Source organism: Mesoplodon densirostris, chromosome 6 (assembly GCF_025265405.1).
Source record: "Mesoplodon densirostris isolate mMesDen1 chromosome 6, mMesDen1 primary haplotype, whole genome shotgun sequence".
Classification (NCBI taxonomy): domain Eukaryota; kingdom Metazoa; phylum Chordata; class Mammalia; order Artiodactyla; family Ziphiidae; genus Mesoplodon; species Mesoplodon densirostris.
Window position 1 is genome coordinate 10,961,501 of NC_082666.1, and position 9,151 is coordinate 10,970,651.

General features: G+C 51.4%; 1 long non-coding RNA gene across 1 annotated transcript; it reads left to right on the plus strand.

Annotated features, from left to right (window-relative positions):
• Positions 1–749: 749 nt before the first annotated feature.
• LOC132492684 (uncharacterized) lies at positions 750–8,210 on the plus strand. Its single transcript, XR_009532852.1, has 5 exons — positions 750–835; positions 6,907–7,008; positions 7,732–7,844; positions 7,939–8,000; positions 8,125–8,210. It is a non-coding gene; the product is annotated as an uncharacterized LOC132492684 (long non-coding RNA).
• The last annotated feature ends 941 nt before the right edge of the window (positions 8,211–9,151 follow it).

The following is a 9,151-nucleotide window of genomic DNA, read 5'->3' on the forward strand; positions in this document are numbered from 1 at the left end:
AGTGAAGTAACGCCCCGCTGTGTCCCACCATTCAGCCTCATGCCACCTGGAGGTCTGGAGCCATCACCAATGATAATTCATACCCTTTCTCCTTTCCCAGATAAAGTCTATAAGCGTGAAAATCAAACAGATCCCAGCACGGGAGGACACGGAGGTTCACATATTTTGGACTCTGAAAAGCACCAATTTATTGTCACTTTCTCCCGTTTTAAACAGTACTTGCGTCCACCAGGCCCCACCCCCAACCCCAAGTCAGTGGGGAATTATAAGAGGCTGGTCCAGGGCGCACAGTGTGGGCTCAATAACTGCTGACGGCCCCAGCTTTCCGTTCACATCTGCCCGTATTTGCCCCCAGAGACTCCTTGGCACCCACCTTCCTTGCTCGCCAAACACTCGTTGGCATTCAAGAGAGATGCGAAGTTTGGTTGTGCCACTGCACGTCCCTTCTCCACAAGGCACCAGTGGGGAATCCCTCGTAGGCTGGTGGGCCCCGGGGCAAAGGGCTCCCCTTCACCCGCACTGATCCCTCCCCTGTTCACAGCCCAAGTCCTCACCGGCTTCGCCTGGCCTGGTGGCTGTGATCGGCTCAACCTCTGCGGGGTGTTTCAGGGACCGAATCCGGCAGCTGCATCTGCGTGCTTTCCGCCTGGCAGCTGTCCGTGAGACCGACGGGTGCGGGGCGGTGCTAGGAGACCCCGCCCCTCGGCCCCAGCCCGCCAGCGCGCAAGGGACTGGGCAGGCGCGGGCCAGCAGGAGACACGTGAGTCCGCGGGGGAGGAGGGGGTCTTCAGTCTCTGGACGAGACCTGCGTCACACATCTCCCCACAACGCACAGGTAAAGTCACCCTATTAGAAGGGGCACCTTGTGAGCCTCGGATCCCAGATTAGTTTGTGGAAACCCAAGGATCCTTGAACTCCCTAGTCCTTTCTCAGGCCAGGATGAGGAGGGCACACCCAGCATCTAGCCTGCTAGTGCGTGCCCTGAGCTGGTCCCGTACAGGCCCCATCGCCTTTACCTTCAACCCGATGTGAGGAGGGGCTGTCATGCCCGTTTTCCAGATGAGGACTGAGGGCTTTCATCCCGAGTTAGACGGCTGGCCAGTGGCAGAGCCCGGCCTTGAACCCGGGCTCTGGGTCTTCATCTAGGTCATTCAGAAGGTAACACGAGGGGAGTTCCCTGGTGGTCCAGTGGTTAGGACTCTGAGCTTTCACTGCCGGGTTCAATCCCTGGTGGGGGAACTAAGATCCCACAAGCCGTGGGGACCAAAATAAAGGTAACACGTGAGGGGGGAGAGGCCCTGTTTGGAGGAAAGGGAGTAGGATTTTGGCTTCTGGGGTGGGGTCGGGGGGTGGCAGTGCAGAGGGAGGAGCCCCCACATCCCGGCATGGGAGGTGTGCAGCTGGGTCCAGAGGTAGCTGTGCTGCCTTGGTGGCAGGGATTCCTGCTGGGGAGGGAGGTCAGACATCCAAGTTCATCTTGACACAGGAGCCACCTTGCATAATTTCTCTGAGCCCCTGTTTCCCCGTCTGTAACATGTGGATGATAAATAGTACACAACTCATGGGGCTGCTGTGCAATTTAAATGACTTTGACTTAATATGTACAAAGCCCATGGCTTGTACCTGGTGCCTGGCACACAGTTCACTTAGCATTCCTGTCAAAACTTAATTTACGCTTAATAGCCAGCCGGCAACACAATGGCTTATTGTTTTCTTTTTTCTTTTTTTCCAATTTTAAAAAATTGTGGTTAAATACACAACATAAAATTTACCATCTTTTGATTTTTTTTTTTTTAAAGAAAGAGGAGGGGAATCAAAGTGGATGATACATGGGCGTTCAGTGTACTCTTCTTTCAGCTTTTCTCCAGGTTTGAGAATTTTCAAACTAAAAACTGGGATATAAGAGGTCCCCACTTGGGGCAAAGCTCTGAGCATTTCCCGGGTTCCTGGGCCAGCAGGATGCACGCAGGACTTGGCTCTCTGGTGTCTGTGACCTGCTCACCCCCACCCACCCAGCCCAGTCTGGAGCCAGCGGGAAGGAAAGGGGGGGACTCCGTCCCTTGCTCTGCCTGGCCCTGGGTGGGCCCTTCCACACTTGCACCATCTCCTTCAAGAGAGGGATTCTTGGGGCCGAGGTCTACATGTGTGCAAACTGAGCCCGGAGAGAAGTCAGGACTCACTTAAGGTCACACAGCAAGGGTGTGGATCCCAGGTCTGCCTCCTAAGCCAGGCTCTTTCTCTCTGTCGGTGGGTGGGCTTTGTGTCGACTCCAACTCTCCCAGCCACTTTCTTATGCCTTCTGGCGCTCCTTGCCTTCCTGTCCCATCCCAAATCTCTCCCCTGTAACATAAGTTATGACCTTCCCATCCTTGGCAACACCTCTGCCCCTGGGGCCCCCAACCCACTCCTTCCCTTCCTTGGGGTCACATTTCCCAGGAGTCACTCCTGGAGATGGCCAAGTACTATGAGGGTGTGGGTGTGCTCCATGGATTCTGAGCAGTTGGGACTGTTCGGGGCTGTGACTCTGCCTAATCTCGCTTCCCCAGAGCCTGGGTACTATCTTACTGGCAGCCAGGGGCCATTCATCGGTGTTATGGGCAGGCGGCTCTGACAGGCCCCTTGTCTCCATAGACAAGGCCCGGAGGCCGGGGGTGAATGATAGCCATTGAGGCCCTTGGGCTCATTGTCCATGTAGATGGTGGGGGGATGGCGGGGTGTGGGCAGGGGCGATGAGGACAGCCAGGGTCCTTCCTTCTTCCTGGGGCCTGGCCCTGTGCCAGACCCTCAGCCAAACTGTCCATAGTCCAGGGCTAAGAATATTGGAAGGAGGAAGCCAGCAGCCGGCATGTTTTCACTTTGGGGTTACAACAGACCCCACAGAACTGGGATTTGGCCATCAACCAACTTTAATGTGACCTGGGCGAGTCTCTCTGCTTCATGTCTTCTTGCACCAAATGTGGGGAGAATCACTCCTTCCTTTCAGGGACATAGAAGGTGGCTGTGAGAAGAGCTGGGTGAGTACTGCCGTTGGGGGAGCCCCAAAACATGGGCCTATTGTCATTTTTCTCTGGGGAGGATGGGCTTCTGCTCTACAGACCAAGTCCCTTCCCCTCTCCCGACCCCTGCCTACTCTGGGTCCTGAGAAACCCGGTCAGGCCCAGAACCAGCCGTGCCTCCCCTCTTACCTGCCCCAACCCCTCCTCCACTGGGCAGTCGGAGCAGGCTCTCTAAAATTTCCGTCCCCTGCTCAAAACCCTTCTGTGGCTCCCTGATGCTCCAGGAGAAAGTCCAACCTTGGGCACATGGCTAACGTGACCCATCTCTGCCCTCCTTCCTCCCTCGCTGTGCCTCTTCCCCTTCACTCAGTGGCCCAGCCTGTGACCAGACTGAACACTTTGCCATTCTCACCCCCGGGCCTTTGCACATGCTATTCCCTCTCCCCAAGACTAGGCAGGAGTACCCCACCTCCAAGTCCTTTTTGGCTCATTTTTACGTATCCTTCAGGTGTCCACTTAGACCTTCTAGGATTCTTTCCCTGCATCCTAAACTGTTTCAGGAGCCCCCAGATCCCTACAAAAGCCAGGGAACTGTCTGCCTTCCCCCTACGCCCCCAGCACCCGGGAAAAGCTTGACAGAGCGAGCACTTTGTGTTTGTTGAAGGATGAAGGAATGATCCCACAGATCTAGACACACCCAGACAGACACCTTGTGACCCTAAGGTTTGCATGTGAGTGTGTGCCCGGTGGTTGGTGTAGGGGGCAGTGGGAAGAGGACTTGGCTTAATGGCTCCCAAGGCCTGACAATCACACCACCAGTTGTGGCCACACAATTGGTGAAACAACTATTTAGTGCCAACCTGTTTAGGGCCCTCCTCAGCCAGTGCACAAAGAGATGCCCCTCTTTCCCCCTCCCCACCTGGCGCCACCTGGCGCTGGGGCAGCTCCAGAAGCAGGGAGGCGGAGGCAGCTGATGTAGTGGCCTTGAGCTCGAAGTCAGACTCCCTCCCGAATCCCACCCCCCACTCCAGGCCCCTCTCTGCCACCAACCAGCACAGGGACGTGAATGGCCACATGTCTCTGCTCTTGGTCTTGACTTCCCTCTTCTGTAAAGTGGGGCTCCTCACCCCACGTTAGAGAGAGCGATCAGGAACGTGGCCTGGAGCCTGGACACAGTGAGCGCTCTATTTGTATTAGGAGGAAACCCAGAGCCAGGGGAGAAGTGACCTGTGGTCATGGAGCAAGTCCAATGGCACAGCCTGTCTGCTCTGCTTTCTTCGAACTGCCCACCCCACCCATCTCTTTTCTCCAGGCTTAAACATGTTTTTACCTCTACCTGATGTGACAGTGAATAGCTAGTACGTTCAAGATTTCTCCTGGGGGCGATGAAATGTTCTAAAATTGGTTGTGGTGCTGGTTGCACAACTCTGTGAATGTGCTAAAAACAATTAAGCTGGGTGCTTTATTTATTTATAAATATGTATTTATTTGGTTGCATCAGGTCTTAGTTGCGGCACGTGAACTCTTAGTTGCGGCATGCACGTGGGATCTAGTTCCCTGACCAGGGATCAAACTTGGGCCCCCTGCATTGGGAGCGTGGAGTCTTCTCCACTGCACCACCAGGGGAGTCCCTTGAGTTGGGTACTTTAAATGAGTGAATTGTATGCTATGTGAATTATATCTCAATAAAGTTGTTATTTTTTTTTTAAAGAGCAATACTGTACAAGAAAAAGTGCTGGGCTTGGAGATGGAGGCTCTGCCTGTCAGTAGCTGCACAAACTTCTTGAGCCCAGTTCCCTCATTGGTGACTCGGATCCTGTTCCACACCCTGCCTTCCTCCCAGGAACTTGTAAGATCAGATGGGAAAGTTGAGTTGTAATATGACCAGGGGTAATACCATACCAGTACCAGTATGGTTTCTATAAAAATGGGTTTCTGGGCTTCCCTGGTGGTGCAGTGGTTGAGACTCTGCCTGCTAATGCAGGGGACACGGGTTCAAGCCTTGGTCCGGGAAGATCCCACATGCCGCGGGACGGCTGGGCCCGTGAGCCACAACTGCTGAGCCTGAGCGTCTGGAGCCTGTGCTCCGCAGCAAGAAAGGCCACGACAGTGAGAGGCCCTCGCACCGCGATGAGGAGTGGCCCCTGCTCGCCGCAACTAGAGAAAGCCCTCACACAGAAACGAAGACCCAACACAGCCAAAAATAAATAAATAAAAATTAATTAAAAAAAAAAAAATGGGTTTCTTACTCCAGATATTGACTGGATAAAGAAATGAACATATACTTCACCAAAGAGAAAATACAAAGTGAAAATACATGGGGAAAAGTGTTCCTCCTCAGTTGTAATCAAAGGAATAGAAACAGTAGCAGCTTTAAGGTATCATTTTAGGATACCAATTTTGGTAAAAACCTTTAAAAAGTGGTAATATACTCTGTGCAGGTGCAGTTATGGTAAAATCAATACATCCAGGTACTGTGACATAATATAAAATAGCATAATCCTCTTGGAAATCAATAAAGCAATATATAAGAGCAGAAATAAAGAGTAATATATTAACCAAAAATGTTAACATCTTTGATTCAAGTAATTCCACTGTATGGGATTTATGTTTGGGAGGCGCCCACCTAAATGAACATGAAGATGTTCATCACAATATTATACACAATATTGAAAACATTGGAAGCTTACTATGTCCAATAAATACATTATGGCTTATCCACTTAAAGAAATACTATTAAACCATTAAGAATGAGAATTATAAAAACAACATAGTGATAAGGAAACTGCAAATGACCTAACAGTAAAAGAAAAAAGTAGGAAGCAAAAAGTATGTGTGATATAATTGTAACTAAGTACAACTATATGTAGACTGTGGCAGATACTGTTGGTGACCAACACAAAATTTGTTCCTTTGTCCTTCTCCTTTGTCCTCAAAATACTTGCTTTCTCAGCTTCACTTGAGCTGTGGTAGCCATGTTACCAGTAAGATATAAACCAAAGTCTCCTGGAGGAATTCAGGGAAATATGTTGCTTTACTGATAAATGGGATTCTCACAGCTTTCACCATCCCCTCCCTCTATCCTCATTCTGCCTTGAATTTAGGCAAGGTGTCTGGAGTTGCAGCAGCCTCCTTGTGACAATGAGGCAGCAAGCATGTTAAAAGGCAACCTATCAAGGATGATGGAGCAGCAAGATTGAAAGACCCTGTGTCCGTGACATCATTGTGCTGCCTCCCAACCTGGAAACAACCTGCTGCCAGTCTTTTGGTATCCAATGAAAATAACCCCCCATTTTATTTAAAGTATTGTTGTTAGCTGCTGCTGAGAACGTTACTAACTGATACATGGACAAAGACTTGAAAATACAGTGGATGGTGTACAAGATTTGAAGTTGGACAGACTGGGGTTCCAATCCTATTTCTCCCACTCTGTTATTGTGTGATTTCAGGCAAGCCATTTCCCCTGTGAGCCTCAGTTTCCTCAGCTGTAAGATGGATCTAATGACACCCACCTGTTGGGCTTTTCTTTTTTTTTGAAAAAAAATCTTATTTATTTATTTGGCTGTGTGGGTCTTAGTTGCAGGATCTTTTAGCTGCAGCATGTGAACTCTTAGTTGTGACATGTGGGGTCTAGTTCCCTGACCAGGGATTGAACCCGGGCCCCCTGCATTGGGAGCTCAGAGTCTTAGCCACTAGACCACCAGGGAAGTCCCCCACCTGTTGGGCTTTTCAGGGATGGAATGACATGATGGACTTCGAAGTGCTTAGGTAACAGTAAAGTGGCATTCAGGTTTAGTCTCATCAAACTAAAAGTCAGAGGTAAAACAAAAAGGAAGGAGCTAGTGTGTTAGAGGAGGGAAACTGGTTATGAAATTTTTTTTCTCTTTTTTTGTCTCAAATCTTCTTCAAGGCTGCTCTGGCTCTCTCTCCTCCTGTAGGTGACCCCAGCTTGGCGTGGAAGGGTCTGGATCCAAGCCAAAGGGCTGTTTCTTGGTCCTGTGTGGAGGCGGCGGTAGGTGGAGCTCGAGGCTCTCCGCTGAGCTGGGCCGGGGAGTGGGACTCTTCACCTGGCCCTGGCTGTCGGATGGGCGCTGGGGAGGCTCGGCATCAGCGGCTGTGACTCGAGGTAAAAATAATCAGGGAAGGACAGCTGCTTCCTTGTCAGCAACCAAGAGGGAAATAAAGCTCATGTCCCCTCCAGCGAAAACCTGCTCTCTGGGTCCCCTGGCTCCTGCCACCAACTGCTCGATGTCTGTGTGCCAATCCAATTTGAATGCCTGCGAGTCACCCCAGAGAGGGCTTATTTTAACTTCATCAAGTGCAGAGAAAAACATCCAGGCTGGAGTGTGGGAGGGGAGGAGTAGCTGCTTGGGGGCCGCAGCAGGGGATGGGATCCGGGGGCTGCTGCCCCTCCAGTGGTTGGACCTGGGGTCCCGGACTCCTAATCTGCTTCAGCCAAGGCTCGGTGAGCACCCCGTGCGTGTTCCCCAAGCACCCCGTGCGTGTTCCCCGAAATCGGGAGGATAACGTCCCAACCCCTTGGCCCCGCTCAGGAAGTCCTTTCCGATGTCCTCAACCTCTCCTATCCCCTCTCTTCTCCAAAACCCTCCTCCAGGCTGTCCCAGGCTCTCCACGAAGGCCCAGACGGCCTGTTCTCTCATGTCTGCATGCCTTTGCACTCACCCTGCCTTCTCTTTGTTTCTTTGCCTGGTGGATGTCTATAAATTCTGGAAAGTTCCTAGTCGTGCTTCAAGACTCAGTGTCACTGGCTGCTTCCCCACCCCTCCGGGCAGAGTGAGATGTTCTCCCTGGATCCCCACAGGATTTTGTACGTCCCTGTTTTCACAAGTAAGTGGGGGGTCTCCCTCCCTTCCTTCTCTATCCTCTATCCCTCTCTCCTACCCTGCTTCCAACAAACGCACTGAACCCTACTCTACACCAGGCCCTGTGCTGGGTGTCCAGGACAGATGTGAACCCCAGCCGGTCCCTGCAGCACGAGGATAGGTGAGTCTCTGGCCTCGGGGAGAGCACAGCAGCAAAGCTGCCCAGAAACAGCTGCCTCCAAAGGACAAAGTGAGGAATCACGTTTGTTTATGTTTCTGTTTTCCTCCTTTATTTTTTAATCAAGGAATGTGCTCAAGAGACGTTTCTGACTGCGACTCCAGTTACAAGAGACTTACATTTTTAGCTCATTCATTTATTGTTTTTCTGTGCATGTAGTGCTTTAATAATGAAAATAACAATAAATGTTTCAATAATAAAAATGGAAATAATGACAATAATTTAAAAATTAATGTTGACCTTTTTGCCGGGCTTAGTCTCTAAGACCTGCCTCCCCAGGAGGTCATTTTAGTTTGCCTGCACCCTTAAGAGAATAGAGCACAGTGTTCAAGGCAGCCAGAGCCGGGGACAGAGAACCAGGACTTTTGGACACTGCCGCCTCCCTGTCCCCGAGTGGGAACAGGGGTGGTGGTTGAGCCCACGGCCCACCTGGGATTCCCACCTCTGTCCCTGGGTTGGGGGGTCAGTAGTGCAGGGGCAGGGCTCTGGTCTGGGTGGAGGTTGTTTGTTTTGCATGTTTGGTAATTTGGAAACTCTGAAAGTTGAATTGTTCCTTAGGCCACATTAGAATATGCCAGCATCAAGGAGGCTGTGCCATGATGTCCCAGGCTGAGTCTCTGGCTGGGTGTAGTAGGAGCTGTGGAGGTGGGCCTCTTGGAGGAGGATGGGTAGAGGAGGTGAGAGGAAGAAGAGGGAATTCTAGGTGTGCAGGACTGGGAGGGAGGGAGTGAAGACAGGACTAGAGACAGAAATGGGGGAATTAGCAGGGAGGCTCGAGAGGTAAAGCAGCTTACCCGAGGGCACACAGCTGGAGTGGCTGAGATGGGCTTTGACCTCGACTCTGTCTGACTCTAACACTCACACTCATCTCCCTCTTGACCCCACACACTGGCCTCCAGATGGACTTTCTTGAGAGAGGTCAGACTGACCCCAGTGGGCTCCTGCATGGTCCTGCTCCTGAGAGGTCAGACAGGGAAGCCCCTTCTGTTAAGACTGAAATCCTGCAGAATAAGGTGGAGAGTGCCCAGCTGGGAATCAGGCAAACTGGGGTTCACCACACACTAGCTGTAGAGGACACCTGTCACTTCCTAGGT